The sequence below is a fragment of the Equus caballus genome, chromosome 26 (assembly GCF_041296265.1).
Source record: "Equus caballus isolate H_3958 breed thoroughbred chromosome 26, TB-T2T, whole genome shotgun sequence".
Taxonomy (NCBI): domain Eukaryota; kingdom Metazoa; phylum Chordata; class Mammalia; order Perissodactyla; family Equidae; genus Equus; species Equus caballus.
This window is the reverse complement of record NC_091709.1, coordinates 15,872,729-15,897,686: the sequence shown is the minus strand read 5'-3', so window position 1 is coordinate 15,897,686 and position 24,958 is coordinate 15,872,729. Positions and strand designations below refer to the sequence as shown.

Sequence of the window (24,958 nt, the reverse complement as noted above, 5' to 3'; positions counted from 1 at the left end):
TTGGGTCCTTTATAACATGCATGTATTGTATAGCTAGCTAGCTAGCTAGAATTATATGTCTGCTTATAGGTATATATGAAAATTAATATTGAATTGTATTTTAATATATACTCTGTATTGAAACATGATACAATAAGATAATAGAAATTTGATAATTAGATATTTCATTATATTAAGAAATATTTGTCATTTTTTGGTATTATAATGGAATTGTGGCTACGTTGGAAAAATATATGCTTAATTTTAAATACACATACATGTATATTTATGGATACAGTTATAATGGTGCCTGAGGCCTTTTTAAAAATAATTCATCATGGGGAAAAGGGAAAAGGAAGTTATAAATGGAAGGAGATTTGCCATGAGTTAGATCGTGAGAAACTGGATGATAGATGTTTGGCGATTCCTAACACAAGTCCCTCTACTTTTGAATTTTAAGTTTCCATAATAGGTTGCTAAAAAAACCATCATAATAGAACAAACTATGACAATTGCACAGTAATTACATCCAAGTGTTTCATAAGGTTCTTTTGAAACTTTCTTCAGATGGCAACAGTCCAAAGTACAAATTAGTAAAAGTAGTTTTACGGTTGCAAAATATTCTGCTCTAAATACAAATGTCTCCAATCGTCAGTATGAATAAAAATCTGGTTTTGCACTTATAGAATAATAGATACCCCTTTTCAAAGGATATTTATTTCTATATGTGGAAGATTTTCTATAACCTCTCTATTGGCATACAATATCAATAATCAAAGGCCTATTGTTGATTACAGGGATGTCAGTCAGACTTAACTTTTTCCTTCTGTGGATTATAATTGCCTTAGTGCAGAATAGTAATGTGATTGCCTAGATATTTTCATAGAGACTTCTATTCACTTTTCTTCCAAGTTAGTGACAGAGTATCCCTGCTGATTGTCTGTATCTTTCTTACCTGAACCTTTTAAAATTTCTGGTAGGTAAACGAGGCCTGCAAAGACACAACGTCGCCCTTCTCTCAGATAGGCAGAGAAGGTCAGACAGCTGGAGACCGCTGTTGACAATCTTTCCTGATGAGATTATTTCTACCAACACATGCACCACTGGTCCCTTCCACATAAACACACACACACACATACACCCTATATTCTGCTGTCCTACTCTAATCATACTACTGTCAGAGGTTGTGGGGTTGTGGCAGAGATTGAAAGTGAAAATAATTAAGCAATACTTTGCATTCTAGGAGTATCGTCATCATTGACACCATATATCTTAGTTAAAATATATATTTTTTAAACAAGTTTAAGGCATCTTGATATTTGTCTCCGGAGATGCTTTTGGAAAGCAAAGGTTGATAAAATCTCCTGAAATTTAGATGGGAAATATCTTTTTCTTAATTTAAATATATCCAAGATCCGCATGAAGCTCAGGTTCTGGTATGACTAACACCAGGCACTAGTTTTCTCTGTCTGAACTTCCAGTAGGTACTCGCTGGAATTTAAATTCAAAACTATATGCCCTAACCAATACCTGGAATAGAGCTGCTCCATATTCCTAGAATGATGTGCTTTAATAGTCTAATATTTGAATTGGAATGATAAACATCCCTTAAGAATATTCAGAAACCTAATACATATATCCATATGCATCTTTATATATATATATATATATCCATATATATTTATATATATCCATCCCATTTATGTATATCCCACGTACATCCATATATGTATGTCCAGCATATATGTATATTATATATACACACACACATTTTTATATATATATATATTTATATCCATCCCTTTTCTAGAGAGACATAGCCCAAGAATTTATTCATTGGTGAGGAAACCATTTTCCTCAAAAACAAGTTAACACTTCAATAGAGAAAAAAATTGAAGAATCAAATTCCTAGAGATTTTTTATGAAAAAAATAAAACTAGAAGTTTTAGATACATTTAGGTAAGAACTCTTTTGAAGTACATACTACCAAAAACCTATCTTAGCCAATAAAATCCTTCGCGGTGCATTCCACGTCTTCTGCTTGTGAGCACTGGTGACTTCCAGCTGAGAGAAACGTATTAGTAAGTGTGTGCCTCAGTAACACTTTAATTAGAGGGTGGCCAGTGTTTCTTGCTGTCAGCTCTATTTAATATTATAATGTCATCTTTCAAAAATGATAACCTGGCTTTTCAAATATTGAGTGTTCAGTCAAGTTAAAAGTTAAAAATAATCAGGAATTAAATAATACTCCTTGGTGAAATATACCTTGATGAAAACTATTATCTGATTCTTCAGTTCCCATTTTCCTGACTCTCTCAGGCACAGGATATTTTAAATGCAAATACATATCTAAATTTGTACATTAAAACTAATCCAAAACTAATTTCTGTATTCAAATTTAAGGTCAAGGAGCACAGAGTAAAAGTCACAATATTACATAAATATTAAAGTTAATCATTTGTTTTCCTGGGTAGACGTACCCCACCCCACCACAACAGGTTTCTTCTGATCCACTGCAGTGAATAGGGCTATATTGCTTAGATCTAATGATCTGTCGTTAGAGTAATAAGCAGAATTCTCTCATTAATATGTCTCCTTTGAATTTGTTTTGCACCTCCCTTTCACAGAACCTCTGATACTCAATGAGTTGGCAAATCCCTGAGACACAGAATCTTAGAGTTGAACTGTAACCTGGATGATAAGTGGTTCAGACTCTCCTATACGTAAGAATTCCTTTTACAGATCCTCTGCCTAACTTAAATTTCACATCTCTTCATTTTCATTACCAATACCATCACTTTAGTTTAAACCTGCATGTGCTCATCAACTGTTTAAGCAGCAGTGATATCCTTACATCCTTATCGCCATTTCTGTGCTTGTGTTGCGTTAGTTGCAACATCCGGGTTAACTTCTTTCCTCTTTTCTGCCTGGATACACCTGCCAAGAGCCAGTAGAAGTACAGACTTACGTGTGAAGTCTTTCTTTATTATCCTTATCCACGACATTCTTTCTCCTCTGAATTCATTGGCAGCGTGAACCCTGATATCAAATAGTTTAAAATCCCCTGGTGATTCAAAGAAAGCAAATTTCAAAAAATGACCAATGACATGAGCCAGAGCCAAAGGAGTGACACAAACCATATGCGCACGGCTGAGGCAAGAGACATCATCAAGAACTGGTGTAAGATTTATGTTTACTGAAAAATGGCAACACGGTTGCAAAGAGGAATGCTCCAGATTTTAGGGATAAGATCAGGACATAATAACTTTAGAAATAGATACAAGTGTGAAAAAAATCTGCTATTACTTATCTGTAGAAAATTTACAAGAAAATGTACATAAGCACATAGTAGATTAAATAAAAGTTATGAAACTAAATTATTTTCCCCAAATCACCAGGATCTCCAAGGTCTATCCCCAAATAACTTCAAAGAAATACCACTCTATGATTTAAGGTAAATTAGATGCAACTTAAATCAATGTTACTTGCAATAGGAGACTTTTTTTAAATGGCAGATAAATGGCAGAGATTTTCGTTGCATTAAAAAAATATTGCAAACAGAGCTATATAGTGAAAACTTATGTGGATTCTCCTGGCATCATTCAAAAGAGAAATAATCTGATTCTGTATGATTTGTCCCAGGTATTCAGACAGGAAATTCTCCAGAGGGCAGAAGGGAAATTCATTTCATTACTACAGCATGATAGAAATATTTCTTAAAGAACATCAAATTCCCTTTGTTCCAATTCAGTGCTCTCCAGGTAACTATCTGATCTATCATTTGTTTCCCTGAGTAGATATACTCAACCCCACTAGGACAGGGTTTCTTATGATCAACTCCAGTTAATCGGGCAATATTCCCCCTCACACATTAATAAGCAGGCATTGTTCTCCATTAATCGGTCTCCTGTAAGATTGGTTCAATTGATTCATACCTGATTTTGACGACACCTTTAAGTAAGTTAATAAAACAAAAATCTTAAGAGAATACCTAGAATAACTACATCCCCACAGCATTCTGAAAAATTATGAATTAACTAAGCGCTTTTTATCTCAAATGAACTATTTGAAGTAATCCATAACCAAAACATACCATTGGATAATCAGAATTAATTTAGAAGGGAAATTGTTTATTAATGATTTTAGTATTAATTTTGATAATTGATTTAAAACTGAAAATTAATTATTAAGGAATATAGACTAAAGTTTTTTAAGTATGTTACAAGTTTAAAAAAATGTATTAATTATAATGGTGTGTTGACCATGATTCTCTATAATCAGTTATATAATCGTATGTGTCAATGTTAAAGATGAACTGAGTTGAAAATACAGTAGGGATTTTTGAAAGTCTGTTTTTCTATACTTATACCTAAAAGGAACTAATTAACTGTAATTCATAAATGGTTTCTGTGAAATGAAAAAAGTAAAAAACAATTTTTAATAGACCTTGGTCTTCTGAACAAGGAACAAACCTAACTACTGTTACTTGTTAAGCTTTCAAAATAAATATCACCTAAATTAAAAACCCTGAATCTTCCTTTCCATAAAAGACTTGGTCTGATGTAATTACCCAATTGTCATATCGTCTTAGTAACCTCAAATATACTCATAAACACTGAAACTCATATTTGAGTAATGGAAATGACTTGGCAGTCAGTTAGGATGATGACTGTTGGTTTCCCCATTCCTTCAAATTTTAGTTTCATATTTAGAGAGAGAGTCAAGAATGAAGGAGAGGAGTTATACAGATGGTAAATTAATATTGCTTGTAATTTTCCTCATTTCTCTCCTTTATTGTTCATCACTTGGTTTATTTGCATGAAAACAGGGCTGCTGATTCTTAAGAATTCATTTGCATGAACTGTCTCAGCACACAAAATCACAAGCTCCTCATCAACAAATACAACTGTGTGATCAGACAACAATAGAAAGTAAAGGTGAATGGGACCCCAGAGATAATATAAGCCACTCTTTACACAGATGAAGACAGTAACCTCTGGAAAATAAAAGATTTCACCAAGGTAGCTGTAGTTTTAACAAAGGCAGAATTCAGCTCAAGTCTTCCTGAATTGCAAATAATTATTTGCGTTGCATTACGAAACAGTCTCACTAAGGCGTTTGAGTCACTTTTAGATCTCAGGATACAGAATCTCTTTTGGTCATGATGCTTATTGATGATGTTTTGGATGTTATTCATTTTCTTCTGTCATTATTATGACAAATGGCACAAAAGATAATAGCTTTAGGTGAGACATGGCTGGTCTATGCTGGTCTCTTCCTATTTTAATGATCCCACTTAATGCAAAATGGGGAAAACTGTGAAGAAATTTATGAGCAGCCCTGTTTCTAGGTATAGAGTTTTGGAAAGTTTCTTAAGCAATATGAATAATATAATAAATGCCTACTTACTTTTAAATATTATAAATGGCCTTTTATTTTGTACTAATAGATTTTCTTTTAGAGAAGGCTTAGGTTTCAAAAAAATTAGTAAAAAGTACAGAGACTTCCCATAAATCCCCTCTCCCCACTCCCAACCTTCCACCTCACCTTCCCAAACAATTTCCCTATTATTAATGTCTTTCATTCCTGTGTATGTTTGTTACAATTGATGAACTAATATTGATACGTTATTGCTATCTAAAGACTATAGTTTACATTAGGGTCCATTCTTTGTATTGCACAGTTCCAAAGATTTTGGCCCATGCGTAATGTCATGTAGCCACTATAACATCATCATATTACTATTTTATAGTTCCACTGCTCTAAACATCCCCTGTGCTCCACCTATTCCTGCCTCCTCCAACCCTTCCTCCACTCTGGAGCTCTAGAAACCATTGTTTTTTTCCTGTCTGTATAGTTTTGCCTTTTCCATAATGTTATCTTGTTGGAATCATATAGTATGTACCCATTTCACATTGGCTTGTTTCACTTAGTAATACGCATTTAAGGTTCCTCCCTATTTTTCCCTGGCTTGATAGCCCATTTCCTTTCTTTCTTTCTTTTTTTTTTTTTGTTGATTTCTAGTTTATTTTAATTTTCTTCATGTCAACTAGATTTTTGCTCTCAAAGAATTTTTTACAAGATTTACATATTTATTATTAATTTTAAAAATTCAACCACTTTTTATTATTTCACTGAGGTCACACTGGTTTATAACACTGTGTAAATTTCAAGTGCGCATTATTATATTTTGGCTTCTGTGTAGACTGCATTGTGTTCACCACTCAGCCACAAAAAAAAACAAAACTGTGCCATTTGCAGAAACATGGATGGACCTTTAGGGTATTATGCTAAGCAAAATAAGTCAGACAGAGAAAGACAAATACTCATATGATTTCATTCTATGTGGAAGATAAATGAACAGAAAAACACATAGATAAGGAGATTGGTAGTTACCAAAGGGAAAGGGGATGGGGAGAGGGCTAAAGGGGCACATATATATGGTGACAGATGGAAACCATTTCTTTTTAATCAATGAATAATATTCCATTGTAGGTATGTACCACGGTGTGTTTATCCATTCACCTATTGAAGGATATCTTTGTTGTCTTTCAACCAAGTTTTGGCAATTGTGAATAAAGCTTCTATAAACATTCATGTGCCCACTTTTGTGCAGACATAAGTTTTCAGCTCATTTGTGTAAATACCCAGGAGCATGACTGCTGGATCAGATTATGTTTAGCTTGGTAAGAAACTGCCAAACTCTTTTCCAAAGTGGCTGAGAAAAACTCTCAACAAACTAGTAATAGAAGGACATTACTTCAGTATAATAAAGGCTATACATGACAAGCCCACAGCTAACATCATATTCAATAGTAAAAAACTAAAAGCTTTACCTCTAAATTGGGAACAAGGCAAGGATGCCCACTCTCACCACTTCTATTCAATATAGTACTGGAAGTCTAGTCAGAGCGATGAAGCAACAAAAAGAAATAAAAGGCATCCAAGTATAGAAGGAAGACGTAAAATGATATCTGCTTGCAAATGACATAGACTTATATGCAGAAATCCCTAAAGACTCTACCAAAAAAAAAAAAAAAAAAAAAAAACCTGTTAGAACAAATGAATTTAGTAAAGTTGCAGGAAACAAAGTCAATGTCAAAAATCACTTATATTTCTATACACTTAACAACAAATTATATGAAATGGACATTAAAGAAAATAATTCCACTTACTACAGCATCAAAAATAATAAAATACTCAGGAATAAACTTAACTAAAGAGGTGAAAAACTTGTACAGTGAAAATTATAAAACATTGATGAAAGAAATTAAAGAAGACACAAATGGAAAGACATTCTGTGTTATTATGGATTGAAGGAGTTAATATTGTTAAATTGTTCATACTACCCAAAGTGATCTACAGGTTCAATGCAATCCTTATCAAAATCCCAATAATATCTTTTCAGAAGTAGAAAATAATTCTGAAATTCCTATGGAACCACAAAGGACCCCAAGTAACCCAACAATCTTGAGAAAGTAAAACAAAGCTAAATGCCTTGTGTCTTCTTTTTCTTTTTCTTAAAAGTCAGTTGGTGTGGCTAAAGGTTTATCAATTTTATTGGTATTTTCAAAAAACCATTTTCTGATTTTGTCTATTGTTTTCCTTTGTCAATTCCATTGATTTCTGCCCTAGTTTTTATTATTTCTTTTCTTCTTCTTACTTTGGATATAACTCATTCTTCTTTTTCCAGTTGCCAAAGGTAGAAACTTAGACTACTGGTTTTAGGTCTTCTCTGAAATATGCATTTCAATCCTATAAATTTGCCTGTAAAGACTGCTTTCACTGAGTCTCACAAATTGTGACAAGTTTTTATTTTCACTTTCATTTATCTCTTTTAAAAAGTAGCCAACAGGATAGATAGATAAGAAAGGATACTCTCTTTTTAAAAAATCTATTTGTCTTTTATTAGTGATTTTTTCTTAATTTTAAGTTAGGTTTATCGAGTAAATCTGTTATCTTATTTGAAATCTTCACCAACCCTAAGAGCTACACCTCATGCCAGTATTTTACAGCTCTTCATATACAAATCCAACACCAATTTTAGATGCTGCTTACTCTGATAAGAATCACCTAGATTGCTACTTAAATATATATATTTCAAGGCCTATCCCCTAGAATTTCTAATTCAGTAGGTATCTACAGGATCTGAGGAATTTGTATGTCTATTTTTTTTCCTAAGCAAGATTAGCCCTGAGCTATTATCTATTGCCCATCTTCTCCATTTTTGCGGAGGAAGATTCACCCTGAGCTAACATCTGTGCCAACCTTCCTCTCTTTCATTTGTGAGTTCCTGCCACAGCATAGCCACTGACCAGTGGCGTAGGTCCATGCCCAGGGAACCAAACCCAGGCCCCCAAAGAGAAGCACGTTGAACTTAACCCCTAGGCCACTGGGGCTGGCCCAGGAATTGGTATTTTTAATATGTTCTCCAGGTAATTTCTTTTTACCCTTCACAATTGTGCCAAATACTGCACAATCTCTGCCAGAACACTGGTGTACTTAAGATATTTCTGTGGAGTGTCTAAAAGTTTGAATGATATGGTTTGGCAAATATCTCATAAAACACTTAAGGTCATGTGCTATCAAATAGTTTCATAGGGGCTTTTCATTACTTCCAGTTACCATGTCTATTCATTGTTTTACTTCTTAAAAAGTTTTTTTAACATTTTTTTTTTTACTTCCAATCAAAATACCATGGTTAGTATGATATGGGAGTATTTGACTTTATATATGAAATGTGAATGGCAAAATGATAAAAGCCTTGAGCTGAAATATTTTCCTTTCTCCAGATTTGGGATACTTCTTAAAAATTAAGAGAAATATAAGTTATAATCAATTTACTAATGTGTGTGTGTGTATTTGTAGCTATGGTTTATTCAAAAGTCAGTCCATAATGAGGAAAGGAGATGGTAAAATTTGGCAATAAAAGTAATCTTTTTTGGGCTGGCCCAGTGGCGTAATGGTTAAGCTAAGGCTCTTTGCTCCAGCGGCCCAGGGTTCATGGGTTCGGGTCCTCGGTGGGGACCTAAACACCACTCATCAAGCCATGCTGTGGTGGTGTCCTGCATAACGAAAAATAGAGGGAGATTGGCACAGATAATTAGCTCAATGACAATCTTCTTCAAGCAAAAAGAGGAAGATTGGCAACAGATGTTAGCTCAGAGCTAATCTTCCTCAAAAAAGAAAAAGTCTTTTCACCAACAATTTACAATGTTTCAGGCTTCTGGCTTCAACCCTGGTCCAGTCCAGTGGTTAAGATTTCATGCTCTCACTACTGTGGCCCTGGTTTGTTTCCCAGACAGGGAACCACACCTCCTGTCTGTCAGTTGCGATAGTCTGGCAGCTGCATGTTGCTTTGATGCTGAAAGCTATGCCACTGGTATTTCAAATACCAGGATCACCCACAGTGGGCAGGTTTCAGTAAAGCTTCCAGACTAAGACAGAGCAGGAAGAAAGACCTGACCACTCACTTCCAAAAAATCGGCCATGAAAACCCTATGAATAGCAGTGGAGCATTGTCTGATACAGCACGGGAAAGTTAGAGGATGGCACAGAAAGACCAGGCAGGATTCTGCTCTGCTGTACACACGGTCGCTGGGAGAGGGAATCGACTCCATGCCACTAACAACAACAAAGGCTTCTGGGACTACAGAAAAAGTATCTGTGTATAATTTAATACTTTATAAAGCATAACTGACCAGTGCAAGTATCTATGTGTAACAAGTTTGCATTCCCTTCAGGTGAAAATATACATGTATTCTTTGTTGCTACCCTTGCCTTGGAAACATATGTGTATTATCTCTGAAACGATCTTAAAAGAACTTCACCCTTTCAAAGTTACGCTGTCAAATTTTCCATATCCCATCATGTCCTTATTCACGACATCACGAGAGAAGTCTTTGTAAGTAAATGGAATGCTCTGTTTGTAAAGCTTCCGTAATATTAGTCATTAAAACAGTGTTGGAGAATTTGTTGTTACTATTATAATCTCCTTCAATGTTACTTAAAAAATACCCCAGAGAGCTCAGCTGGCAGGAGAGACGATAATGGGGCAGAGGCTCCAGTCGTAAGGTGTATCCTTCCAGAAATCCTCATAGTGTGTTACACTAAAGCCAGTACGTATTTTAACAATGGAGTGACTTCCCCAAGGAAATGTCCCATGTTAATGGAAGAGTTGGGTCAAGAATGCTACTCTCTGAGACGCCTTCCTTTTTTGACGCCTCAATTCCTTATTTCTTAAATAATACAACTCTTTCATGGTGACAAAGTACTAAAACTAAAAATATATTCAACACATTTTCTGAAGAAAACCAGTAAAGTCAGTGAAATATTTGTTCAAGGAAGTTAATTATATGAGTAATTTCTATACTTATGTTTGTTATCATTATAATTCCTGGATTACAAGGATGTGAGACCTATAGTCTTTCACTGTCTGAATATTATCTAAACATAACAATTTTCAATTTCAGAAAATAATGTCAGATACAGCCCGAGACTTACACATACAAAATAACATTTCCTTAGGGAAGTTCTCTGCTATATTTCCCTTCTCATCCTTTTTGCTTCTTTTTTTTTTTTTTTTTTTAAATTCCCTATCCAATCTACTTGACATTTTTCTCCTTAAAGCCTATTCTTATGTTGTCCAGTTTCTTATATATTCTGCTTCTGTTTTGTTTGGTCTGGGTTTGTTTTCTACATTGTCTTCCTTATTCCTCTACGGATTTCTCTCTCAGGTTTCATACAGGCAGTGTATTGATGGCGATTTGTTTTCTAAAACTGTATTTGGGTTCCTGTTAAAATTATTTCCAAAGTTATGCTTTTCTTCTGAATTATGCAATTTTGTTCCTTTTATCTTCTGTCAGGGTGTATTTTCTGAGGCGCCATGCATTTCCCATTTTATTTAGCCTCAAATCAGAGGAGATGTCCAAGCCTGATATTTCCTAGTGGGCACAGGGTGTATATTGGCCTTACTTCACTTAACTTTTCATTCAGTGTTCAATTACCCACAGCTGAATGCACTCCACTCCCATCCCAGTTCCCCGTTTCCCGGAGGAATTAATCTAATCCAGCTATTCTGCACTGAAGTGAGAACTTGTCCTGCACCTATTACAAGAAGGAAGAACATGAAAATCCCATACTCTTACTATTTACTCTTACCAATTTTCCTTTTCTTCTCTGATTTGGCACAATCTTTGAATTGTAGATTCTTTATTTTTAAAAATGGAATACACAACTCCCTTGACATGTCCCTCCTGACTTCCAGTTTGCTTCTTTTCCAAGATTTCTCATTCATCAGTGGTTGTAGAGGAAAGGGCACTGTTAGGAGAAAGAACAGAGGGCGCTATCAACCCACTTGCCCCAGAGAGGCCACATCCATAGAATAGAAAGTCTTGGTTGGGTCTGGGTTTCTGATATCATTTTTTAGGCAGTATATGAAGGCAAAAGAAATCTCCCTGCAAATGAGCTGGGCTCAGGACAGCTGTGAATGTGTGATCTGTCGATGGCACTTCTTAACTTAACCCAGTACAATTAGCATGCAGTTAGCGAAAATTCTTCTAAGACTCTGGAACTATATCAGTGGTGTTTTTGTTTTTCTTCTCCCCTGGTGATCATAGTTATGTTAGAATTAATAAGAGTTTTTATGAGGATGTATGAGCAAATTCCAGGAAGATGTCTCTTTTTTAAAAAAAGAGAAAGTACCAAAGTCATTTCTAATACATTTCAAATATGTTTCCTTCTTTCTTCCTGCCCCCCCCCCCCGACCCCCACCCCCATCCGCCACCCAAATCAACTTCGTTCCTTTGGAACATCAGCACTGGCAGAATAAAATCAAGACTCTTCAGCAGAACATTTAATCTATAGATGTTCTAGCCACAAAATAATCGGCAGCTTACATTCCTCTTCCAGCCCCTAAATTAACAACACATAGATCTACGAGTCACCTTGGTAATAAGCCTACCTGTCTATTTTTGTCTGTCTTTGCTCATTTGCACCTCCCCTATGTTTTCCATATTGAAACCTTGCTCTTCCTTAAGGCTTCTCACAAACGCTACACATAATACTAAGTCTTTTTCGATTGACTGCTTAGGGTGGACCTATTCCTCTTTTATACCACAGCCTCATTATTGGAATGCTGTTTTGCACTATTAATTTATTATTTGCACAAATAAATATTGAATCCCCTGCGTATCTTTCCCAACAAATTCTCCTCTATCTGCATAGTAGCTCTTTTAAAATCTCCCTGTTGTCAAGCATCCTTTTCCACTACTCTCCGTTCAACTTTACAGAGAAAATATCAGCCATGAGATAAGATCTGCATTAATTCTCAAAACTTTATTGGTTTTAATGAAAACATGCCTTCTCCTCTCATGACTATGAAGAAATCTTCCTTTTTGTTGCCAAAGACTAATTCCTTTACTCTTGCTTGAGTTCTATCTGCTCTCACTCTCTAAATAACAACTAGTTTATTTGAATAACAATTTTCCTTTTTACTAGCTCTTCATCAGTATTTAAAAATGTTCAAAATCTCCCACCTTAAACATCATTCCCATCATCTAACATAATATTTCATGAAAAGAAGAACATTTAATGACTTAAATTCTCTAAGTACAGTGACTATAATGACATACGTACTCTCTTTGACTACCGTGCATGTTTTTATCGTTGTTAGGGTCAATAAACTGATATCTACTAGTCTCTATTTCTGTCTTTATGTCTCTCTTGAGCTATAAAACCATAAACCCAAATAGTTACTGAGCATCTCCATTTAACCCCCCAAACACTCAGATTCTTCTTCTAATGTACTTCTCTTGCAAAATCCCCAACCTTAGTAAATACGATCCACCCCATTGTGAAAATTAGAAACTTGCATGTATTATTTGACTTCTTATTCTTCCTCAGAACTAACCCCCAATCACCACCAGGCCCTGTTGTTTACTGAATACCATCCTTTTAGTCTTCTCACTTCTCTTCTTACCCATGTTCATGCTTATGGTCCAAAATGATTTATCACCTGGTTTTTGACAACCTCTCCTAAGAGTTGTCTTTGCTCAAGTGAGATCTATAATTTACAGAGCAGCCAGGGCAATGTTTCTAAATCACCCAGCTGACAGTGCAGCTAAAAACCTTAACACAGTTCAGAAGCTCATTGCCTTCTGGAGAAATCCAAATTTCTTAGTGTAGCACAGAAGGCTTTTCCTAATCAGATACTTCATTTCTTCTCCTATAGCTCCAACATTTCCAGCTGGCCTCTAAAACCTATTTTGAGATTCTCCATGTTCCTTATCTTTTGTTGTTGTCAAACAGATGCATACGGCCCAGTGGAGTCTCTAGGACTCTAAAGAATGGCTGAACCACTAACAGGAAGGGCCTGTGTCTTTGTGAAACAGGGGACCCTCAACTGATTTGCAGTGGGCAATGCTATGACAAAGCAATAAACTGTTCCTGTATTTAGTCACTGAAATATGGTGCTTGTTTGTTACAATTAATCTATCATAACTAATTTATTTAGGAGAAGAAGTATTAATTACAAGAGTAATATCCCCAATACGTAGTTGACTAACACAAATACCCTAAACAAATAGAGGATTTTTTGGCATAAAGATCATATCTGTAAATACTCCCAATATGTAGTACAAAAGTAGAAATAGATGAAGACAACAAAATAAATACTATTAGTGATGGGAAATTCCAGATGTAGTAACATGCTTGCAAATTCATCTCCAGAGAGATGAGAGAGGGGAGAGGAAAAAGAAATCATTGGAGAAATTTTAAGAAAAAGATTCCCCTAATGATTAAATAAGACATGGAATTCAAACTTAAACTGCTTATCAAATGGCAAGTAGGATAAAATAAAGAGACTATAACTAGACTTGCCCTTGGGAAATATCAGAATTCCAAAGACAAATGGATTCTAAATGCTTACAAAAGTGAGAGAAAAAAAGCAAAAGAAAAAGCAGTTCACTTACAAGGACCTGTAATCGCACTCTCCCCAGATTTCCTCTTAGTAATTCTGAATACAACAACAGTGGTTGCCTTGAAAGGGATGCGGGAAAATAATGTTCACTTGAGAAATTTTGTACTCAGCCAAACTTCAAACTGTGTGTTAGAACAGAAGAAAACATTTTCAGACATGCAAGAACACAGAAAGGTTATTTTTGTTCACATTTTTTATGAAACATCTATGGGATCTATTTCAGGAAAATAAAAGATGAAAAGCAAGAAAGGGAACTGCTCAAGATCAAGAAGCTGGAGCAAATCGGGAGGAGTGAAAGGAAGTCGCCCCCCCGACAGTTCTGGAGCATGCCAAGGGAGCTATGGCTAGACGTGGGTATGGAAAAAGGAGGCGCTCAATATCGCAGGCAGATGATTAATAAATGAAGTAAAATTAAGAAAAGATCAAGAGAAATTATTGCTTTAGAAATCAGAAAATGAAAAAATGTAACTAAAAACTCTATGACAATAAACTTTCAGAGTTGCTTGTTTCACACAATTCTCATACTTTTGGTAGAATTATTGGTCTTCCATGAGGAAAGGTCAGAATTTGAGGAACAGGAAACTTTGCCTCAATTAGTGCTGGCTTTCATTCAAGAAAAAGATAATCGTTCTTTATAACACAATTGAGAGCTGTCTCTATATAGTGATGGAATTAGACTTTGTCAAGTGTGCATGAAATTTAAAAACACTTAACTCCAGAAAACAGTGAGATCATCAGATGCAATGTTACAAACTTAAGAGTGCTTTTTAAATATATCCCTCCTTTTTCTTGACACAGAATTTGTTTACAGAATGAATTGGAAATATGAAGATTTTGTTATTGACATTATGTTTATAATATGCATATGAAATTATATGTATGTAAAAATTAGATATATAATATATATTTATTTGAAAATAAAGCCCTACATATTCAAGATTAAAACTTATAAGATGAAAGGCAGCATTTAAACCAGAAAATGACAGGATTTATCATTAAAATATCATTGTTATCCCTAAAATAGCATCCTTCTTACTAAATATAAAACGAGTAATAACTTTAGCTCACTGGATTTAAGTGGCATCACTTGTTTTGCTCTGAAACAGAAGCTTTTTACTTGTTTATTAGCTATATCTGAGCTAAATATATACAGAAATAGGGACTATATATTGTGTCCATGAAACACACAGGAAATGTATAATTGATTTTTTCATGTCCAAACATAAAGAAGGCCAATTTCTTTTTTCCTTTAAATTCTGGAATGATTCGAGTTCAGCAATGGAAACAAGTTCATTGTGCAACATAAATGTTAGGGTCTCTTCTGTTGTGCCTCATCTTCCATGGTACAAAAGACCACCATGATAGGAACAGGTAAAATGCTTTCCGATGTTGAGGAAGAGGAGGAAGATGTTGCTTGGCTAACCTAGGACCCTCATACATTCTTTAAATGGCAAATTCTGAAAGAAGATAGGTTGCTAGAGTGTGAAGCCTACATGGTATTGATCATTTGCAGGGAAAAAAAGGGCAATGAAAACAAGAAGCTGATGGAGTAGCAAAGAAAGGAGAAATTCTATTCTGACAACCAGACAGAGCCAAAAGTTAAGGTGCAAGTACAATAGGATTTGTAATAGAAAAGCAGAAAATAAACAATATTGTGAGCTCTAAATTAGAAAGGAGAATTGAGAAATTAATCACGCCAGTTTGAAAGCTCTCCTCTTTTTATATTCAGTAAAGACTAAATATTTAAAGGAAAAAGATCTATCGTTGGAGGGAAAGTCCATATGGGGTGCCCCCTTGGCGCTTTGCGCTAGTATTGGAGCTGAGAATCTATTGGTGGTAGGAAGAGAAATGCTGTTCTAATTCTATCAAAGTGCCTCTTAGTGAAATAAGTCAAAATGCTGACTGTCTTGTGGACACATGGCTTTGGTTTGTTTGTTTTTCTAGGAAATCTGCACGGGGCCTCAGTATTGGCCTCTTGTATAATGCAGATCAGGTTCCTTTCACTGACTTACTGAGTCTCTCCTCAGCCCTCAACCTCTAACTGGTGGTGTTCTCTTGCCCCTTCACAGTTTTAAGAGTGAAATGTAAAACACTGTAAAATATAACAGAGCAAATAATTAAAGTTGAGGAGGAAGAAGTCAGTTGGATTTCGAAATTAGCCTCAGAGAATCAAATGCAGTGTAAGGCACATTTGGAAGGTGGAGGTGGGGAAGAAGCCACACTGGGTTAGGCTGAGTAGAAAAGAGAAAGAAGGAAATGAAAATAACAAGAGGAGACAATCCTTTCCAGCAACTTGGTGTAGAAAAATGATCTTAAAAGTTAAGGAGAAATATGTTTAAACTCAAAGGGTTCAAATAGAAAATACAGTGAAACTTCCTGTGTTGGAAGGAAGGAGGGGAGGATGGAATCGCTTATATACACTTTTTAAGTAACTTCATGGTTAGAGTCTTCTATTCAGGTCTGGAAGTTGGAGGTAAAATCATATGCTACGATTAATAACTAATCATAACCATTCACAGTTACTGAACGCCTAATGAGATCAGTGTTCATTTAAGCTCACAATCATCCCATGAGAAAGATAAAATCATTATCTTTGTTTTACAAATGAGGAAATTAAAACATAGAAAACTGAGTAACTAGCACATAACCTTATATTTAGTAAGTGGTAGAGTTTTGTTCCAGAGCCTGTATTCTTAATTAGTATACTAACAAATAATAGATTGCATCCAAAATTAACAAGCAGTGTTAGACTACAGGGCTTAAGTATTTTGGTCATAGTTTATGGTGGTAGAATTACGCTTAAAATAATGAAAAAGGACAAATTTTAAGGGATTATACAATATTCTGTTTAGTTTTGAGGACCCCACTAATGTTGGAGACCAGGGATTTTGAGTACCATGATCACATTATTGTGTGAATTTCCTTTTCTTTTTTTTTGTTAAATAAAACACTGCACTTGATAAGGTACTACATACAATAAAGATGAGCCAAGAAAAAGAAGTTGGCCAGTGTTAAAAAAACAGCATTTGGAGAAAATATGAAGAACTCAGACCTCGGGAGGTAGAAAGTAAAATCCTGTCATCTGTCCAATTGTATCAGCTTTCCAGGGCTGCTGTAATGAAATCCCACAAACTAGGTGACTTACAATAGCAGAAGTTTGTTGGCTCACAGTGCTGGCGGCTAGAGGTGTGAAATCCAGGTGTCAGTTGAGCCATGCTCCCTCTGAAACCCCTAGGAGAGGGACCCTTTGTTGTCTCTTCCAGCCTCTGGTGGCCCCAGTCACTCGCTGACTTGGGGCAGCCTAAGTCCAATCTTTACATCGTGTTCTCTCTGTCTCTTCTCACAGTCTTCTCTCTGTGCATGTCTGTCTGTGTCAAATGTCACCTTTTTATAAGGACTGCAGTCATATTGGATTAGGGACTACCTTAATGACCTCATTTCAACTTAATTACCTCTGTAAGACCTATTTCCAAATCAGATCACATTCTGAAGTACTGGAGGCTGTGACTTAAACATATCATTTTTTAGGACACAGTGCAACTCATTACACCAAAATATCCATACAGGAGGAGATTCTCAAGTTCACAATAGCCTAGGGAAATATTAAGAGCATTAAGATATGCCAAGTGGACATAGACCAAACCATTGGCAGGCCATCCTGCCTTTGTTTAGACCTTTTAAAGAACTGCAGGGACTCCTCTTAGAATGTCTTATCTGGTAAAAAGTCCTTACAGAAGGATTAAAAGCATGGTTCCACCAAAGCCTAATGTACCATAATACCCATAATTGAGTAGACATGGAGAGACGTGTCTATAAAAGAGTTACCCTGTGGCTTTTGAACTAACTAAAATAAAAAGCCTGGGAAATTTAAAGGTTTTGAGAGAACTTTATTGGCAAAAGTGCTGCCAGTCTGGAATAAAAAGAGAACGAGAGTAAGATAAGAGACTTCTGGGAGCCAAATTTCGACATAACCAAAAAGCAGGTTGAGAAAGCAGCTCAATTGCCAAAAGGGAAATAATATTCAGAAATCACTTCAGACATAACCAAGCAGGACAATTAAAGAAACTTCCAGAAAGAAAAACAATGGACTCTGGAGAACCAAGGTACGTTCCTAAATCCAGGGTAGAGAGAGCTGATAACATGTCGTCCACGAGATTTTGGACATGCTATAAAACAGCAACTGCTATGGGCCTCGCAGTCTCTCCTTCTTCAAAAAAAGTCTTTGCTACTATTACCTTTTCCCTATTTCAGCATCATATGGTGGGTATTTGGGGAGACAGACAACTTTTTTTGATGAGGAAGATTCGCCTTGAGCTAATATCTTGTTGCCAATCTTCCTCTTTTTTTGCTTGAGGAAGACTGGCCCTGAGCTAACATCTGTGCCAGTCTTCCTCTATTTTATATGTGGGTCTCTGCCTCAGCATGCCTAATGAGAGGTGTAGGTCTGTGCCCAGGATCCGAATCCATGAACCTGGGCCGCTGAGGTAGACAGTGCTGAACTTAACCACTATGCCACGGGGTCAGTCTAGATAACTTGTTTGTTTGGGTTGTCATTTCAAAAGCAAATATTTGAAGACATGTAGATCATGAAATCCTGAAATTTTAAGCAGATACTGTAATTGGATGACTTTTGGCAATCATGGAATGGGGTCAGTGGGTTTTTCTGGTGAGAGGGAGGTGAATACTCATGGAAAGAGGACTGAACACAGTAGATGAGATGATGGTGAAAAAATTCACTCCCTTCCTTTTCACATCTCCTGGTGGCAGAATAAATTCCTCCCGCCACCCCTCCAGCCACCCCTCAACTTTGGGCTTGCTGCTGTAACTTACCTTGCCAAATATGACACAGGAGAGGCTTCAGATATTTTTCTGGAGTTGCATTTCTTCTCTTGTACCTCTCCTATTGCTACGAGAAAGACTTCCCTGAGTAGCTGCTGCTCCTTTATCCTTAATTCCCCAATAGAACACACTTGAAGCAACCTGAGCCCAGCCTACATCGGCAAGGGGCCAACAGCAGTCAGACCTGCTTCTTGAAGCAGAACTGCGCTGCCAAGATCAACCTCTATCAGCGAAGCCCCAGCCGGCTCTTAGACATGCCAACGAGCCCAGCTGAGACAGAAGAGCTGCACCAGCTGACTGGGTTTTTTCAGGTAGTAGTTACCCAGCTTTATGTAGCAACAGCTAACCAATACTTTCTCAGCTATGAAGAAAAATGATTAAAAAGTATACAACCTACTCTCCTATATGAAGTGCTCAAGGATGATTCTTCTTTTTCTCTTTTATTCCTATATCAGTCTTCATTGTATATGTTTTAAATGCACATGAATGAATTAACATTTGTGCTTTTTAGCTGTTTTGTTTTAAATCAAATATAATTCCTCACCAAAAAAGGAAGGAAAATTGTTAATGTTTGTTATATTACCTTCTGCTATGTTGATTTTGAAATATTATATTGTCATTCTGAAAATCAAGGGGATCCAGGGTATGACCATCTACGCACCTATAGTACTTGAGTTTTAATCAGTTAACTAACCATTTCTAACATTCCTTTGTATGTCCTCTTATAAGGCCTTAAATTAAGAATAATAAAACTGCCGATGTGTCTTTTACACCTATGTCATCCTTATCACTTCCCAGAACAATGCTAGGCAGCTCCAAAGCTTCACTCCTTCACCTTATAAAGGAGGGATGATGGAAATATTTAGACACAATTGGAACTCTCTATATTTTTAACTAGCTCATTCTTATTTTAAGAGCTATCCTATTTTTCAAACACTCAATGTAAGAAATCAGTCAAATCCAAAAAACAGGATTACTCTCCCTGAGATTAATTTTATAAGGTTAAGTGTTATTAATATAAATAGGTTTTACCAGCTGCATACTTGTTTTTTGGATGAGTAAAGCCATACGTATACTTGTATGCAAGAGTTGACACAATGACCAATAACAAATTGACTTATTTAAATATTTCATTCTTAGACTAAAAAGCCCTATTCTATTATCGATGCTGGTAGCTCACCATTTTTCAGGTCAAATTGAAAGGCCCCAGAGATTTGTCAATGCCTTCATTGTTTATAACACTTTCTTACTCAGTGTAATTATTACTTGAGTCCTTAAGAAATACAGACAAACCCACATACTTATATATATTAGACACAAGAAAGAAATCAACTTTTCTATATTCTGACATTGTCAGTTCTATGATAAATTTGCTAGAGTATTAATAGTCAGTTTCCACCCATGTCGCCAGGGTGGGGAAGTTTGGCCCTGTGGTAGAAACATCAAGATTCTCAATTAAAAAGTAAATAGTATTCCAAGATAATTTCAGTATAGAAATAGGTAACTTTCTTCTAATAAACTCTAATTTAAGACCTTCAGAGTATGAAATTGATAAGAACATCTTTATTCTGATTGTTTACCTTGAGAAATTTGGGTACTATTATTGGGGTTTTGTGTTCCAACAGTCTCATGTATTATCTTCATTGGTGGATAATACACAAGAATCTAACAAGTTCGATTCTGTCTAGCCAGGTTGTAGTAAACAGATCTGCCTCTATTGGAGACATAAGGTATCTACAAGTCAGTTTATAAACAATTTTAGCCCATGAGGTAGAATGTACTCAGTCAGAATCCCAATGTGATCTACTACAAAATTTTGTACCAAATACCATGAGACTAGGTATCTAGTAGGCTGGTTTGATGCTTAATTTTATGCGTTAACTTGGCCAGGCCATGGTGCCCAGCTGTTTGGTCAAACATCAGTCTAGATGTTGCTGTGATGGTATATTTTGATGTGGTTAACATTTAGATCAATAGACTTTGAGTAAAGTACATCACCCTCCACAATGTCGGTGGGTGGGCCTCATCTAAACAGTTGAAGGCCTTAACAATAAAGACTGAGGTTTCCCCTAGAAGGAAGGAATTTGAACTTGATACTGCAGCATAAAAACGCCCCTTAAGTTTGCAGCCTGCCTGGCCTGCCCTGCAGAATTAAGACTCAAAACTGCAACTTCAGCTCTTACTTGAATTTCCGGCCTCCTGGCTTACCCTGACTTTGAACTTGCTAACCCCCACAATTCTATGAACTAATTCCTTAAAATAATCTCTTTCTCTGTCTGTCTGTCTCTCTATTTGTGTTTCTGTCTCTATCTGTCTGTGTCTCTCTGCCTGTCTCTTTCTCTCTCTATACATATACCTACATATATATACCTCTCTCTGTATATCCTATTGGTTCTGTTACTCTGGAGAACCTTGACTAATACACCCAGTAACTAGGACAGACCGAACGCTGATAATTAAAAGGAGAGTGTGGCTCTGAAAATACTAACATATATAAATATTTCAGAATTTCTAGCTAAACTCAGAGCAGTACAACAAGCTTATCGGGTTCACTGTGTCCTTTCTCTCCAGGTTATAGTAATATGGCCTGTTGCCATTATATACTGATTTAGTTAGAACATTCACTATTTTAGCATTACTGCATTTAAACTTTTGTGTTAATCAACTGGGTTATCAAATGATTTCAATTGCTCTTACTAAAGTCTTCTAATGCGAATCTATCCAACTAGGAGCAATGCAACTGGTGGCAGTGCACCCAGGAAAAAGAGCCAACACTACCATAGGATTCTGACAGTGAAAGACACCAATACTATCACCACATACTGTTTTGCAGCTATGGTTCTAGAAAGTGGATGTTTGTAGAGGAACCCAGAGGAAATAAATACTTCTATCAGTGTGCTTACAAGAAGTTTCCGTCTTCCAGTAGCTGTCTCTACTTGCTCGCTTCTACATCTAAATCTCATCCAAATCTTACTAGCTGTCCAGTACAATGAAAACATCGCCGTGTTCCTTGGTAGGAAGATGGCTCTTTTTGCTTCTGAAACCTAAAGTCATCAAATTATATAGTCCTGGGATGAAGGCAAATATTTTACCAGTGGTTCATTGAGTGAAATAGCTCCCGGACTGTTTACTGTCTATGGGAGAAAGAGCACCATGTATTGGTCATGATTCAAAGCATGTTCTACATCCTGTAGGTGGGCCCCACAGCCTTGGAGGGCATCACCTTATAGATGGATGGTGCCATAACTGAGGTTTCAATAGGCCATCCCACCATTATAAGGTCAGCTGCTTCTGATGATATAGTACATGATGATAATGATGAAACACACAAATGTCAGCCCATTGCTCTACTTATTTTGGCTGTGTAATAAATTCCTTTATCAGGGCCAATATTACATTGGATACAAAGCTGACAATACAACATTCGGTCGTCTGCAGATGGTGTTCTTTCTGAAACATGGCAGTCTTTTTGATGATGAAAGTCCACTGTAATCAACCTGCTGCTAGGTGGCTGTCTGATATACTATAGGGATTCTGCCACATTGACAACCTGACATAGATTTCTGCTGCTGGTGTAATGGCTCTCAGTGGTGGCGGCAGCCACGTGAGCCTTAATGAGGGGAAGTATATTGTTGAGCAGGCCCAGAACCAGTATTTCTGGCACCACGGCTACATGTTCACGAGCTCATTGAGCAAACACTGAGGTGTCTGGGGAAGGAGGAAGATCATCTTGTCAGCTGATTCTAATGCAATGTGGAGGGAGCATTTTCATGTTATACAAATACTTTCAAAGTCTGGGCCCATTATGAGAGGTCCATCTACCTACTTCCCATTACGTTTGTCACTTGGTCACTGATCTTCCTATCTTCTCTTCCAATTCCCTGTTAATGCAGCCAAACTGTTAGCCATTGCTTATTAATCAATGTAGTTGCTTATTCCTACCTCTCTTCCCTTCTAGGAAAGATGGGTCCTGTGCACAATTCCAAATTCTCTTCAGGGAAGAGTTTTACTTACTCACTGTCCATCAGGGCTGCCATGAAACAGTGTTCTTTCACTTCAGGTCATTGTATTATTATTATTATTTTTTGTTGTTGTTGAGGAAAATTGGCACTGAGCTCATATCTGTTGACAGTCTTCCTCATTTCGCTTGAGGAAGATTGTCACTGAGCTAACATCCATGCCAGTCTTCCTGTATTTTGTATGCAGGATGCCACCACAGCATGGCTTGATGAGTGATGTGTAGGTCCGCACCCAGGGTCCAAACCTGCGAACCCTGGGCCACCAAAGGGGAGCACGTGAACTTAACCAGCATACCACTGGGCTGGCCCCAGTATACTATATTTTAAAAATCTGTAAACCTGTCTTGAATCTTTGTTCTCATTCATACACTGAACATGAATAACTCCCATGATGAGAGTTCAGCTGCCAGAGCAGCAAGGATATTCTCACGAAGAATCTGCCTGCTAATGCAACTTAATTGTGATTTCTCAACCTACTTGAGCCAAGATATTCATGCTGCTGGTCACGTCTGCTCTGTAGGTGAGTAAGTAAGAAAATAGCCACTTCAAGAAGAGCAGTTCGATTCTATAGTTACTTTGTATCACATGTTAAAGCATTCAGTCTCTTCCAGGACCCAATACTATACTTGGCCTCTATTTCAGGAGTAGAATAATCATTGACCAAGGAAAGCATGATTTTGTTCCAGAACTCAAATAGCCCACATTATAACTCATCAATATGGGTTTCCCCCCACATAGAATACAATGAACCACTCATGGAGAGAAAAAATACTACTTAAAAGCATATATACTTGGGCCCATGTTAATAAAAACTTGTTCAAAATAATTGGAGGAGATTTTCTCTTGTGCCATTTTAGTATTGTCCTATTTTGTGTCATTTATTATTAGCTATATATTTCCAGCCTTTCCTCCATTGTACATAAATTTCCTTAGTTACATAGGACCCTTGTTAATAACAGAAATTATTATGAAGTGCACCACGTCAGAATTGCCCAGGTCAAATTCTAACATTGGCAATTCTCCCTCAATGTCTTTCTCTCTTCCTCTCATGGTCTGGTCTTTGGTGGTCAATAATAATCTATATTCTCTGTCATGCCCAGCAAGTGATTGAGCAGTGTTCTTTGGTTGTACTTTTGTTCAAGATGACCTTTCTTATTTCATAATGTTATAGTAATAGATGATCAATAAATGAATTTTCCAGGATCCCTAGGATACGGACAATGAACAATAGATCACATGGAATTCAGAATTGAGTGGAGAGATAGGATAATACTTATGCTGCATAAATAGCACCTCATTCTAGATATTTTTATGGGGATATAAAATATAAGTGTCTTGATTTAGTAACCTGGGTTAGTTACTAATCTTCATATTATCTCTCCATCTCCATTGCAATTACCACATTATTTATTGTCCAAACACCCTAAAATGAAATTTACCCAAATCCCAGAGGACAGTCATAGCACCCAGAATTCATTTTTACTCATCGTCTCTTTTTTGCCCATTGCATCAATAGCTATATGGTATACTTTTTTTAGCTTCCAGTCCTAAATATTGTGGTGAACATTTTATTTTATCTATTGTGTGGACATTTTATTTTGATGGAACACTCTGTTATATAAATGGGCCAGAGTTGGCGCCTGTGTATTGGCCTAAAATGACCCCCATGCTGTTTATTTCTCCACAGCAGACTACACTGTTACCCCAAAGCCTGTCAGTGCCAAACTCAAATTCTTACATCTGCAAATGCTTTAAATATAGTCCATGTAAACACAGTTTTAGCTATTTAGAGCCTATGAATGTGGTGTACTCCACAAAACCGCACACAACGTTTATTAACCAAACATTTATTAACCAGAAATATTGGTGGTAAAGGTAAGACAAATCCTTTAGCAATAAAAGACCCCATACGGATTCTGCCCTTTGTGCTCTCTGACCTGGGGCCTCCTCATTCTGCTGCTGCTGATGCATCACCTACTCCAACTTCCTCTTCTCCCCCTGGAGGTTCCTGACCTTATTCTGCTTCCGGGTGGTGGCCTCTCGCTGCTGTCTCTGGAAGGTGTCTTGTTGGAAAGGACTTCGTCTCTCATATGACCCTGTCCAAGCATCACTCAGTACAGCCTTTTGTGGTCCTGTCTCCTCC

At 36.6% G+C, this 24,958-nt stretch overlaps 2 long non-coding RNA genes across 5 annotated transcripts in view; one reads left to right on the top strand and one right to left on the bottom strand.

Moving 5' to 3' along the window:
- Positions 1–18,906, bottom strand: part of LOC111770854 (uncharacterized) — a 47,198-nt gene extending 28,292 nt beyond the window's left edge. Inside the window, exons 1-3 of the long non-coding RNA XR_011432840.1 lie at positions 18,788–18,906; positions 13,950–14,079; positions 11,140–11,298 (exon numbers count right to left, since the gene is read on the bottom strand). This is a non-coding gene — a long non-coding RNA (uncharacterized lncRNA). The remainder of the gene's footprint in view (positions 1–11,139; positions 11,299–13,949; positions 14,080–18,787) is intronic.
- The window catches only part of LOC138920879 (uncharacterized), a 95,217-nt gene that overhangs the window by 56,403 nt on the left and 13,856 nt on the right, over positions 1–24,958 (top strand). For 2 of the 4 annotated variants that reach the window (XR_011432837.1, XR_011432838.1), the window contains exon 3: positions 14,181–14,311. The exons of the other annotated variants lie outside the window; for them this stretch is intronic. This is a non-coding gene — a long non-coding RNA (uncharacterized lncRNA). The remainder of the gene's footprint in view (positions 1–14,180; positions 14,312–24,958) is intronic. 4 annotated transcript variants of the gene reach the window in all.